Genomic DNA, 14,064 nt, shown 5'->3' with positions numbered 1-14,064 from the left:
AAATGATTCCACCAAAAGGTAAATAGAAATGAGTTCCAAGAAATTGTGTGTAGTTGGGGTTTAGGAAACAGGTGGGGGAGTTCCCAGGAAAGATGAATTCAGCAGCCAAGCCATTGAGACTAGTCTTGAAATATTTTGGCTGAGTTGAGGAAGGGTCATTGCAGGCAGCAAAAGCAACATGAGCAAGGAGGTGGAAATCACAGAGTCATAATTAACTGCTTAAAAGGAATCCAAGAGGGAAAATAGGTAGCAGTTACCTACTTTAATATAATGTTTGTTACCAAAAAAAATGTTATTATCCACTGATTTGTCCATTTGCAAAGCATTGATCAGTTACCAATTTCATCAGTTGATAATCAGGTAGGTATCCCTACCACATGTCCTGAACACACAGGATGGAGACCTCACTGGAAAGACTGGTCACTGAAGTAGTCTCACATTGGAGTTGACCTCTTGTTATAAAAAAATATGAGCAATGAGATGAAATTGAAATAGAGATCAATCTATATAGTTCACTGCAAGTATAGTGAAGGGTTCTTTGCAGAAGGTCTGTATAACCTAGAAGGTCTGGTGGCCTTCCATCCCCTATAAGGATGAAGCAAGGAAAATGGCAGCAAGAAGCCATAATCACACCTCTCAAATTGCAAATATATCAGAGATTCTCCATCCTGGTTGGACATTTGAGCCACCTGAGACACACACACTCATACTCCATGCTATGACTTTAATAAAGTGACTCGAAAAATCCTCAGGCCACTCCATGATGTGATGTTGGTGCCATCCCTATCCTCATGGGCACTTTCAGGGTAAGTGGAGGGTCCTTTACAGAAGGTCTGTATAACCTAAAAGAGCTTGTGGCCCCAGCCACCTTCTGGCCCCTCACCAGCAGCCCCTGCATAAGCCAGACAGCCCAGAGGATATTGGTGGCTGCATCCTGGGCTTGTGACTTCACCAATGCATTGCCATCAATTAAACTAATTAGATCAGAATTCCTGATGAAAAGCTTGGGCATCAGTATTTTCTTCTTAAAGCATCCCAGAAAAAATCCAATTACCATGGGGACTGGAAATCACATCTAACAGAGGGTTAGGAATCATAGCTGGAAATGTTGGTCACCAAACCTTTGTCAGACCCACCAAACAATTTGACAATCACAATCATTGGTGTCTTCTGATTCTTGCTATACTTTCACTTGACTTCATTCTTTAGAGAAGTTTTTTAAGACATTTCAAATTTCTGTAACTTTTCTGCATGTCAGCTTTTAAACTATTGTCTCTTCTTAAGGACTATCAAAGTAAAATGAGCCAGGACTATGTCTTAAATTTAAGAAAATGGAAAGAGCTGCTGATTGGAATTGCTCATTGAGTGGAATTTCCGAGACAGCAGCCATCGGGAGGGAGCTTTGAAAAATACTAATGCCCAGATCTCACCTTTAGTGGTTCTGATTTAAGCACCCTGGAGGTGGAGTCCAGATATCAGGACTAATATTTCTAATACACAACCAAGGTTGAGACTCCTACAAAACGCTTGATTCATGATTGCTTCTGTGTAGGTCTTATCTTTATTTCTCTATAGTCCCTGCTGATAAACAGCCATGGAACTGCTGACCATGCAGTCTTTTTGTATTTCTGGTCTCACCTGAAGACTGTACAGTCGGTCTCCCCCAAGGGCTTCTCCTTCAGTCCTGCTTCCTATGCATCTCAGATCCAAGACCAGCAAAGTCCATGCCACCATCCTGTGTGTTATTTTTCCTTTTTTATGACCAAGAGCTTTTAAAAACTTTTTTTGGAGATCATATCCCCAGACAGTCATATCAGTCATTACAGTATCTCTGATTTCTGCGATCTCTCTCGAACCACTCCTGCCTTGAATTGCACTGCCTCAATTATCACCCATTCCCTTCTGTGAGTTGCCAGACTCCGGCAACTTTCTAGCCTCTGGTTTTGCTCTATTCTGTGCAAGGGAATGACATTACATTCTTTTCCTCATGTTGTTATTGGTGCATGATAGTTGTACATGACAATGGGATTTGTACCTACATATAATATAACGATATAATTTGGCCAATATCCCTACCCAGCACTTCCTCCCTTCCTGCCTCCCACCCCTATTGCCTTTCCTATCCTGATCTCCCTTTGATTTTTAGGAGATGCAACCCCCCCACACACACACACCTTTGTTTTCCTTTTTTCTCTGAAGCTTCTGTATAATGACATTACTTTTAACTAAGCTCTGGCTTTGCTTATTCCAAGGGCAATAGAGACAATGATATTTTTGATCCAGAGTTTAATGTATGTAAAAGACAATTCAATATGGCTCTCTGTGTACATGCCTGCTTAACTGGAGGATATCCCCTTAAACTGATGTCTCATTGGTCAATCTACCATGCCTAGCTGAGGGCAGAACAAGTAGAAAACAAGATGCTATGCAATATAAAATTCTAATCACACCAAGAAGCAATCAACATTTGGGGTATGCTTACTGCTTTGATTTTGGAGAGGCCATATTAACAGAATAAATAACCTTAAATCAAGCTGCAATCCAAAGACACATAAGGGCTTCAGTAACAACAAGAACACTAGCAATTCATTGAACTAGAGATTTTGAACATACAATTCAGAGTAGGGCCCCTCACTGTGGAAAAACATACTTGGTGGGTCTGACAATCACACTCATGGGTGTCTTCTGATTCCTGCTATACCTTGACTTCATTCTTTAGAGAAGTTTTTAAACCTAGATTATGTTTTTAAATGTTTTCTAGTTTCTCTGAAAATATTAATTTTTCTATTGCAAAAATCTGCTTATTAGTTTGAGCTCATCCCTCAGAGGAAAAAAAAAGGTAGGGAAATTCAACTAAACCTTATTACATTTAAAGTGGAAGTCTGCTTTTAATATGTTTTGCCAAGTATTCTGACCCTTTCAGCTAGGAGACTATGGGAGGTAGGAAGTGGGGGCAGCACTAGGCATCTCTAACAAGAGCAAAGTGAAGGTATTGAGGTGATAGAGGAGGTCGACCAGTAAGGTGTGGTTGGGGGTGGGAAAATATTCACGTAGACAGGTAGAAACATTCCCAAGGGACTTTGCAAGTAAGTGATTTAGAACATTTATGTTGTATAAATGAATACCCCCTCCTAGGACATTTCACTACAGCAACTCATGGACCCAGAAGCTGGGATCAATAGGACAGCTGTCACCGAGTTCATTCTACTGGGCCTGGTGGAAACAGAAAAGCTACAGTCCATGCTGTTTGTGCTCTTCTTCTTTGCCTACCTGGTCACAGTTGGGGGCAACCTCAGCATCCTGGCAGCCATCTTGGTGGAACCCAAACTCCACACCCCCATGTACTTCTTCCTGGGGAACCTATCAGCACTGGACATTGGGTGCATCACTGTCACTGTTCCTCCCATGTTGGATCGTCTTGTGTCCCACAAGCGTACAATTTCCTATGGTGCCTGCCTCACACAGCTCTTCTTCTTCCATCTGTTGGCTGGAATGGACTGCTTCCTGTTAACAGCCATGGCCTATGACCGATTCCTGGCCATCAGCCAGCCCCTCACCCACAGCACCAGCATGAGCCAGACAGTCCAGAGGATACTGGTGGCTGCGTCCTGGGCTTGTGCCTTCACCAATGCACTGACCCATACTGTGGCCTTAACTACCTCAACTTTTGTGGACCCAAAGAAGTGAATCACTTCTACTGTGACCTTCCCCAGCTCTTCCAGCTCTCCTGTTCCAGCACCCAGCTCAACGAGCTGCTGCTCTTTGCTGTGGGTTTCATAATGGCAGGAACCCCTGTGGTTCTCATCATCAGCTCCTACATCCACGTGGCAGCTGCAGTCCTGCGAATCCGCTCAGCTGAGGGCAGGAAGAAGGCCTTCTCCACATGCGGCTCCCACCTCACCGTGGTTTGCCTTTTTTATGGGACAGGCATCTTCAACTACATGCGTCTGGGTTCAGAGGAGGCTTCAGACAAGGATAAAGGGGTTGGGATTTTTAACACTGTCATCAACCCCATGCTGAACCCACTTATCTACAGCCTCAGAAACCCTGATGTGCAGGGTGCTCTGAGGCGAGTATTTGTGAGAAGGCAGTGGCTGACCTGAGAAGTGACAGGATTCCTCCTTTCCTGCCTTCTCTGGACAGGAAACTTTGCCATGAAGGCAACAATCAATTAAAAATGGTCCATAACCATTTTCCCTATCTCTTAATGCCTGAAGACTAGTGTTATGTGTTTGTCCTACAAGGAGACCCTGCATAATTCATTCGTTTACCCATTCAATAAGTACCTGTTGAATTACTTCTATAATTCAGACTGTCTTTGAAGAAATTGGTGGACAGAATAGACAAAAGTCCCTTGACTCGTGAAACTCACAGGCTGTAAAATTCAGCAAGATTTATTTAGACACCACACATAGTGTATCACACAGTGACACTGCTATAAAGAAAAGCAAGTGTGAGGGCTATAAAGTTAGATACTGCCAAGCAAGGTACCTGGGCACGTGGCTACCTTATTTTTTACTATGCCCACTTTCTGGGTGGAGTTGAAGCCCCAGAAGCCCTGTATGTCTGGGATCAATGTCAAGGGATATTGGAAATGGAAGGGGACATTGGAAATTGGAAAATTCCATTTGGTTTATCACAGCTAAAGTATCTAAAAATGTCACTGTAAAGTTTCCTTCTGGTGGGTATATGAGATTCCCTTCAGACCAGAGTGCAGAAAGTTTTCTTTAAAAACCACAGGCCCAGGACCAGGGATAATCTCACTCAACTTAGCCGTTCACTCCAAGAAGATCAGTTCCTTTCTCCACTGTCACATAAGAATCTCATGGATGTTTAAGGGACAGGAACAGTATAGATAAGGAAAAACTCCACAGAATAGAAATTACATTAATGTACACATGATCCATATTAAGATCAAAAAAAAATAATGACCCATCTCCACCCCTTGTCATGTATTTTTATCTATTTGATAGGTCACCTTCCTCACACATATGGTAAAGCCTTTGAAAGAATATTTACATCCCAGCCAGGTTCTTGGCCTATTCAATGTGAAACACCCAAGATAACCTTCCTTTTCCAACCTCCTTGCTCAGAAATTTTACATATCATTAAATGTCCCTGGGGGTGATAGTGATGTCTATCTGTGTGCTGTGTGTCTTCCTTTCTTCCACGCATCCTTCCTTCCCACCGCTTTTTCTCTCCTTCATCTTTTTCTCTCTTTCTTTCTTTCATGGACTAACCTGAATATTTGATTTAAGGCATACAAGTGAAACTCGCTATTAAATACATTTTCTTATTTGTGCTTGAATTACCATTCCCTTTCATTTCCTAAATATGTTTAACAAGTATATACCACATCTTCCTGCCTCCTTGCCTGTCCTTCTTTTTTCATTATCCCATTTCTAACCATTCAACTTTTGGTTATGCTTCTAACTTTTTTTTATTAATACATCAGCACAGCTCTAACTCAGAACATTTCCTCATCGTGATGTTAAGCCAAACTTTAGCCCATTGTTCCTGATTCCTGTCTTCTCTCCAGTCCCCCTGGGAGGATCACTGACTCTCTGGATGATTCTTCTGGCTCTCTGCTGTGTCGTCCCTGTGCCTGTCCTCTGGCTGCACCTGGGGCTTGGCCTCATTGTGATTTCTTCTCAGAGACCAGAGATTGAAGGATGGACTGAGATGGATGCAAAGAAAAAAAATCTGAAAGCGGGAGGTAGAATGGTTTGGAGTAGAGCAGTGGAAATTGAATATGAGACTATAAGGAGGAGAGTGGTGGATGGGATGGTGAGCAAAAGAGGTAAGAAGGAGGGACAGAGGTGAGGGAAAAAACATGAAGGAACAGGAGATGAGAAGGGATGAGGGGATTTGGGGAATCAGACAAAATACTTCAGGAATGTCAATGAGAAAACAAATGACTGCAGAATAAATGAAGAATGGGCAGGGAAGGAGGAAGAGGAGGAAAGTCATTGTGTGGAATCCCTTCCATCAGTGTGTGTGACCGACTAATAACCTGCTTCAGCAGCTTTGAGGTCATTGTTGGGCCTTGACCTTCCTACCAAGAAAAACAGAGGTGTCGTGATGCCATTACCTGGGTACTTCTCCTCTTCAGCGTCCTCTGCTAGGGGGTGATTATAGAAGGACCCAGCATGACAGTGACATGCAGGAGTGAGGCGGGGGGGGGGGAATGTGTGTTCTGGGAGATCATCCTCCATAACCATCAGCCATCAAAGCCCTCAGCCTCTCTGCCTTTGGGCCCACACCTGACAATTCTGTATGAAACACAAGATGAAGTGTATCTCTTTCCTGACGCTCTTGAGTCTCCAGATACTTTGGGGTGGAAGACAGTATTCTTCTCTCAAAGGGAAAAATCCTTGTGAACAGAATCTTAGGGATGTGGGTTGTACTCACAGCATCCCAGCTCCTCCTCTGCTCTGTGGTCCTGGCAGGTTCCTGACCATGGTGGGCTCATTCCCTCCTCTACAAGGGAGTGGGACAAGATCATCTCTCCACAGTCTTTGTGTTTAGTGACATCTGAGTATTATCATCTGCCTGTAAACATCAAAAAACATTTTGAGGGCATTATCTACCACCCTTCATTATATCACTCCATGTACCCCAGTAGCATTTAACACAGCCCCCAACTCATCTTACATATGACCCCAAAAGGTCCCCAGGGCCTTGGCAGTGGCTACTTCTGAAAAGTTACCTCTTTCTCATCTCCTGCCCATCCTCCTAGACCAAAATATTTCCTGACAAGTGCAGAAGTTCTATTTCCCTTGGGTTTTCTCTCTTTGTACCCCAAATGTATATATATACTTATTTTAAGATTTTCCAGAAATGTCATACCTGATTATGGAAACATTTACTTGATAGCATTTGTCAATTAGAAAATAAAAATCAGTATAATAGAGGAAAGGGACCAGGAGTTGGAGGAAGGGAGGGGTGAAGGGAGTGCTAGAGAGTGATATTGGCCAAATTATATTGTTATGTTGTGCAAATATACAAATGTGTAACAACAAATTCCATCAATGTTTACAACTATAATGGATCAATAGAACAAGTGTATGAGTGGGGGGGGGGAAATCATACAAAAAAGAAAGCACCAATCAAAAATAAATAAATTTAAAGAGTGAAAGGAAGATCAGTAGAGATGAGGAAGGAGAAGAGGAGGAGAGAGGAGAGGAGGGAGTGGAAACAAGGATTGAAATGCAGTAGTCCAAATTCCATGCATATATGATTTTACCAAAATAAACCCAAGTACTGTGCATAATTATAATGCTCCAATAAAAATATCTCACAAAAAAGCCAAGTGTTCCTTCACTGTGCCAAAAAAATCCCATTATTAAGAAGACACAGAGACAAACCCACATAAATACAGCATATCTTATTTAACCCAATGATCTAAAATATCACCATTTTAACATGCAATAAAGATTAATATCGGATCCGGTGGCCTAAACATGGACGTGCACCCAAGGAACTTCCGAATTCAGGGGCCTAAACATGGACGTGCATCTGACAAACTTCCGGATCCTGGGGCTTAAACATGGACGTGCACCCGAGGAACCTCTGGATTGGTGGGCCTAAACATGGACACCTGAGGAACTTCCAGATCCTAGAGCCTAAACATGGACGTGCACCTGAGGCACTTCCGGATCTGGGGGCCTAAATATGGACGTGCACCCATGGAACTTCCGGATCCTGCTGCTTAAACATGGATGTGCGCCTGAGGTCCCAGGGCCTAAACATGGATGCCTGAGGAACTTCCTGATCCGAGGGCCCAAACATGGACGTGTCCTTGGAACTTCTGGGTCCTTGTGCCTACAAAGGGCAGGGCATGACTCTCAGAAGTGACATGGCCCATGAAGGGGAGCCAAATATGGGGCCTGTTGGGGGGCAGACTGAGCTGTTGTACCCTGAACTTGAATGTGACGGTGGCCTCACTTCCCGGCCTTCCCCTGGGTATCACTTTCTTCCCTTCCAGGCAGTGCCGGGGAGGAAGTAAGACCAGGGGCAGGGGCCAGACCCTGAGGAGGGACACTGTCTTTCTCCTTGCTTAGCCAGGCGCCTGGCCTGGCTGGGGACGGGGACGTCTTGTAACACTGGCTACCTCATGCATCCCTGCCCCAGGACCTCAGGGACCACAGGTAGGGACAGTCGTTGATTCTCCCCTGGCCGCTGACCCTCAGCCTCGGGTCTGCCCAGGGAGAGCTCTGTCTCCCAGAGGGTCGGGGGCCCCTGTGACCTGCTGCTCCTGACCCACCATCATCCTGGGAGAGCACAGGTCAGGACACCAGACGCTACTGAGAGTGACATCTCCTAGATGGGCAGCTGGGGACTTTGCCTCTGTCCCCAGGCCTTGGACACCAGATGATCCCCCCAGAGACAGAAAATAACCCCACACTGCCCGAGACTTATTTTGAAGCTTTGGATTCTGAAATTTTCCTGCTGCCACCTTCTTTGTGAAGCCAGTTTTTCAACAGAGACAATATTCCGGGGGGGTGGGGGTGGACATGGAGTCAATCAAACCAAGCTGACACATCTGGTCCTCCAAGAGAAAACTGGATTGGAGGGAGAACAGCCATTCTCAATTGGTGAAATAGTGAGGTTCCCTTGTCCTTATTTTGTGTGAGCAACATAAACAATCTGATGTTAACTCATCAAATTATTTTTGAGGAGTGCTTGGCTCATAGGAAAACTGATTCTGTTTTATGGAATGAAGTGTTACCTGATTCTAAAATTTAAAATGAAGCCAATTAGGATTGTTAAATCACACTGTCATAATTCTGTTCATTGATAGCAGAAATAAGTAAACCTTAAAAAAAAGATTAAGAAATTATAAGTGAGATATCTTACATTCTTGTTTTTATGCTGTCTTGGGAATCTGATGTAGATTTTAAACTTACAGAAAATCTCTATTGGCTGCTGAATTTTCATCAGAAATAGTAGATTTGGTTCTTCTCATGAGCCTAGAGCCCAAGGGTCATCCTGAGATCTAGCCCTCCCAGGGCTGGACTGGGGAAGGGGAAGTGTCTGTGCTCATTCACGTGGTCTCTGGTGAAATTCAATTCCTCAGTTGTTGGACTGAGGGTCCTGGGGCCTCGCTGGCTGTCGACTGGAGGCTGCCTTCACTTCCTTGCTGCTGGGGCCTCTCAAAAATATGGTGCTTCTTTCCTCAGATCAAGGAGACAAAGGACCAGAGAGTAAAGAGATGTAAATAATAGTCTATCATAATTCATCTCCAAAAACATATCCCTTTGCTTTTGATGTATTCTTTTTATTAAAACAAATTGGCCCACAACAAAGAAGGGGATTGTAGAGAGACATGAATTCAGAAGGAAGAATCATTGGGAGCCATTGTGGAAGCTGCCTACCCACCACCCAAATTCCCATCAGTGGGTTACAGGACACAAATGGAGCATCAGTCAACAACAGAAGGGAATGCATGCCTACATGTTAAACCATTAGGCTGATGAAAGAAGTCAGGCATAAATGATTCCACTTGTCTTAAACTCTAGAAAGTACAAACTAATCTATAGTGAAATAAGCAGATCTGTGGCTGCCTAGGTCTCGTAATGAAGGGAAGGATTCATGACAAAAGAACCATGAAACTCAAGAGAAGAAAAACATTCTGCATTTTGGTTGTGGTGGTGGAGTTTAGTATATGTACATTTGCCAAAAATCATCAAATGTTATGTTTTAAGTTTTATGTAAATTATGTTGTATGTAAATTTTACCTCCATACACCTGTTTTAAAAGAATATTTATAACATGGCAATATTTACATTTAATTCCAAAACACTGCAAACGTAAGTAATGCACATGTTTTCGGATACATATGTGTAATAAAACTACAAAAAAAGAAGAAAATGACAAACACAAAATTCAAGATCATGGTTATTTCTGAAGTAGAGATATACATAAGGATTCCATGTGCCAAGGTCAAATTAAACATAGGGATGAATTTCCAAGTATAAAAATTTTGTTTGGGAATAATATAAAAATTAGGATTGCAGTCTGGGGCATGCACACATAGACAAGGATGGCCTCCAGTGCATTGAATGACAAAGGAAGTCTAAGTGTTTTATTAGGAAAGAAGAACACTATAAGCTGTTTGAGAGGAAGCTTATTGGCACTTGCAGCATTTTGCAGAAGCTGGTGGGCTCCAATTGGCAGGTGGCTGCAGCTACCAAGTAAAACTAGTTTGAAAATCATAGCGGGGAGTTTCATCTTAAGTTACTAGTGAAACTATCAAAGTCACAGCTGATTGTTTCATGGGAATGGCCTTGTGGAGTAATTCTCGGAATCGATGCTGGCAACCTGAATGTTTTCCCCATTGGGCTCTTGGCTCTGTGGTTGGGTACAACTAAAAACTGTATTTATATAATCAATTTTTACATTTCCTTCTTTTAATTAAGATATTTTTTCTGAAAGTATCACTGACCAACCATCCTGAAGTTGATTGCCCCTCAATGCTGGGGATGAACCTGTTCTGGTTGTTGGCCTGGTCCCATGTTGGGTTATAGGGGCCAACTTCAGGGACCCAGGTCACACATGAGGAACAAAGAGGCCAGTAGGAAATTTTCTCAGGGCAAGTCTGTCTGGAGTTCAGTGCTAAGTTCCACCTTACTGGTTCTATAGGACCCATCATCTCAAAGACTTCGACTAACATTATCCTGTTAGAAGAGCTAACTTTACTAAGATTATACAGACAATCTTGTTAGAACAGAGTTTAAATATCATAATGCAAAGCAAAATCAGCAAAAATTAGAGCAGACACAGTTTGAACACTAGTTCTGAACCTAGTCTTTAAGGCATACATGGTACCGGAAATTGAAAAATATAACACAGTAATGATTGAGAAAAAATTTCAAATCACTAATACTAGGAAAGATTCATTACTACATCAGAGCAATTCAAATGACAAACATAGGATACACTTTTTACCCATGTAATAAATAAAACTTTGTTTAAATGACAATGTATAGTGTTACTTAGGACAAGGGGAAATGGTTACTACTCCTGACATGGAAAAGCCAGCAGACCTTCTTTATCTCTACCTGCCTTCCCATGTCAGCTTCAGACAGGGAATCTCATTTTATATACTACTAGTGCCTGTTGGGAAGAGAGGTGTGTTGACAGGAACCACACTGGTCATTTGCTTTCCACTGACCTCCAGTCAACGTGGGCTTTTATTCCCCAGGACAAATGTTTAACCTTCAGAACTTTTACCTAGCCGTGGGGAAAATGTCTAAGTGTGCTCTAACCACAATAGCTTGTCACAATCTGCCACAGCTGAAAAGGTCAGATTCAGCACTATTAACTCTAAGAATTCTAAAGAAAAGATATTTTTATTGGAGTGAAAAAGATAGAAGAACGCACAGGCACCAGCTTCCATGCAGCATGGCTCCTGTGGGGACCCCACGATCCCACCAGGCAGTGAGCAGCATTCCTGCAGCAGCTGCCCAGTTAGTGGCCCAGCCCCACCTACCACAGACAGTACCTTCCTCCCTCCCTAGATGTGATGATTGACAGGGAGCTGTTTCTCACCTGCACAACTAGCCCCAGGTTATGGGTTAGAAGTTGGAGCATGCTTTTCATTGGTTCTCCACTTATTTTTTTTAATAACAGAAACAGATAACAGAAAGCCCCACCCACTTTTTAGTATAATGTTGACTAGCACAGTGTGGCCAGTGAAGCACAAGGTTACTTTAGCTTTTGCTTGTGGTACTCAGAAGTTCCTAAAGCTTCCTCTGCTTCCCATGTGTCACAAGGCAAAGAAACACAAACAAAACAAGTGTTCCTGCTCACACTTGGAGAAAGTGTAGACTGGTGCAACTTTGCAGAGGCCAATTGAGCAAATGTATCAAAGCCCCCTGCCCCACCCCAAATAAATTTTTTTGACCCAACAATTCCAGTCACAAAAGAGTATTTGTGCTATGATTTCATTTCTATAAAGTTAAAAAAATAAAGAAAACAGGGAAAACTAATCTATGGTGCTAGTTGTCAGAATACTGGTTACCCCATGGGGAAGATAATGATTGGAAGTAGTCATGAAAAAGTTTCTGGGGTGCTGGTTATTTTCTGTGATTTTTGTTATCATTGCTGTTTTCTTTTGTTTTTATCTTGATATGGATTATAGGTATGTTCAGTTTGGGAAAGCCATCAAATCTTACACCCATAATATCCCACCTTTATATATGCCAATTTATACTTCAAAAAATCAAAAACAAAGGAGAATTTTCCATATTTCACAACTACAGGTTTTTCATAGTAAAAGATAGTATTGGTGCCTGTATTCATCTATTTTCCATTACTGTAATGAAATACCTAAGGCTGGGTGCATGATAAAGAAAAGAGGTCTACTTAGCTCACAGTTCTGGAGGTTCAAGGGCATGGCACTAGCTCTGGTAAGGATCTCATGGTAGATGGAAACAAAATGGTGGAAATATTGTTAGAGCAAGAGATCACACGAAAAGACAGGAAGCCAGAGAGTGAGGAGCAGCCAGTAACAGCCAAGCATTAGGCCCCTCCACTGAAAGATCCCCCCCACCTCTCGACATGACCACACTGAGGACCAAGTCTTCAACACATGAACCCTTGGGGGACAACCCATATTCCAGTCATAGCAGAACCCAATGCAACTAAAGATAAAACCCTATTTTCCATATCACTGTGATACAAAAACAAATCTAGACGTAAGTAAGGAAAGACTTTTTTCCAAAAGATTGTTGCAAATGAGGAACCCTTTGACCATAAGATCTGCACTTGTCAGGCTGCTAGAAATTTTTTTTTTCTAATAGAAAGTAGTTCACAGGACTAGAAAGTACAAGGTGTGGTAGTGTGCTCTAGCCTTTTAACAAAAAGTCATTTTCCCTGAAGTTAGCTGGGAGTTTGCTTTCGGTTCTGATGTTGGCATAACCTTTTTAGTGAGTCAGAGTTCAGTGTCCTGTGGAGAATGGAGACAATGAACTGAAATTCAGTCAAGTCAATAGCTATTAGCAACATCCAAGATATGGAATCAACATAAATGTCGATCAATTTGGATGAATGGATAGAAAAACTGAAACATATGTTCCAATGGAATATAATTCAGAACATTATTCATGATAAGAATGATATCCTATCATTTATAGCAAAAATGAAAGGAACTAGAGGACATTATGTTAAATAAAATAAGTCCAGCATCCAAACACAAAAAACAGACATTCTTTCCCATATGTGGATGGAAGAAAATGTTGACCTGGGTGAAAATTTGTTTACTAGAGGATTCAGGGAAGGGGGATAGAGGGAGGTGGATAACAGGTACAAAAACACAGATCGAAGAAATAAATTCTAAAGTACAGAGGAGTGACAATTTATGACCTATTTTATAAGAAATTAGAAGGATTCAAAGGCTCCAAACACTAAGTAAGGATAAGGAGATAGAATCGTTAATTACCTCATTTGATCAGTACACACTGTAGAAACATTAATTACCTCATTTGATCAGTACACACTGTAGAAACATTAATTACCTCATTTGATCAGTACACACTGTACACATCATGCTGAGAAACCTGGATGTCATATATAGAAGAATGAAAATAGATCCCTACTCATACCTTGAAGAAAATCCAACCCAAAGTGGTTCAAAGACCTAGAAATTATACCAGGAAATTTTCAACTGCTAGAAGTAAACACAGGGACAATGTTCCAACATATAGGTGCAGGCAATGACTTCCTTAATAGGTCTCCTAAAACTCAGGAAATAATACCAAGAATTCATAGGTGAAACGGCATCAAATTAAAAAGCTTCTGCATAGCAAAGAAAACAAGAATGTGAAGGGAGAGGCTACAGAATGGGAGAGATTTTTGCCAGTTACTCTTCCAACTAATATTATAAATATGTAAGGAACTCAAAAATGAAATAATCCAATCTACAAATAGGCAAAAGAGCTAAACAGATGTTCTCAAAGAATTAATTTAGATGGCAAAGAAATATATGAAAAAATATTCGAAATTTATGGCAATCAGGGAAGCATAAATCCAGACTGCTTTAAGATTTCATCTTGCTCCAGT

General features: G+C 41.9%; 1 pseudogene; it reads left to right on the top strand.

Annotated features, from left to right (window-relative positions):
- Positions 1 to 3,150: 3,150 nt before the first annotated feature.
- LOC144256235 (olfactory receptor 3A2-like) lies at positions 3,151 to 4,103 on the top strand (annotated as a pseudogene).
- The last annotated feature ends 9,961 nt before the right edge of the window (positions 4,104 to 14,064 follow it).

This window comes from Urocitellus parryii, chromosome 7, assembly GCF_045843805.1.
Source record: "Urocitellus parryii isolate mUroPar1 chromosome 7, mUroPar1.hap1, whole genome shotgun sequence".
NCBI classification, from domain to species: Eukaryota; Metazoa; Chordata; class Mammalia; order Rodentia; family Sciuridae; genus Urocitellus; species Urocitellus parryii.
The sequence above is the reverse complement of the archived record's forward strand: the minus strand, read 5'-3'. Positions and strand labels throughout refer to the sequence as shown.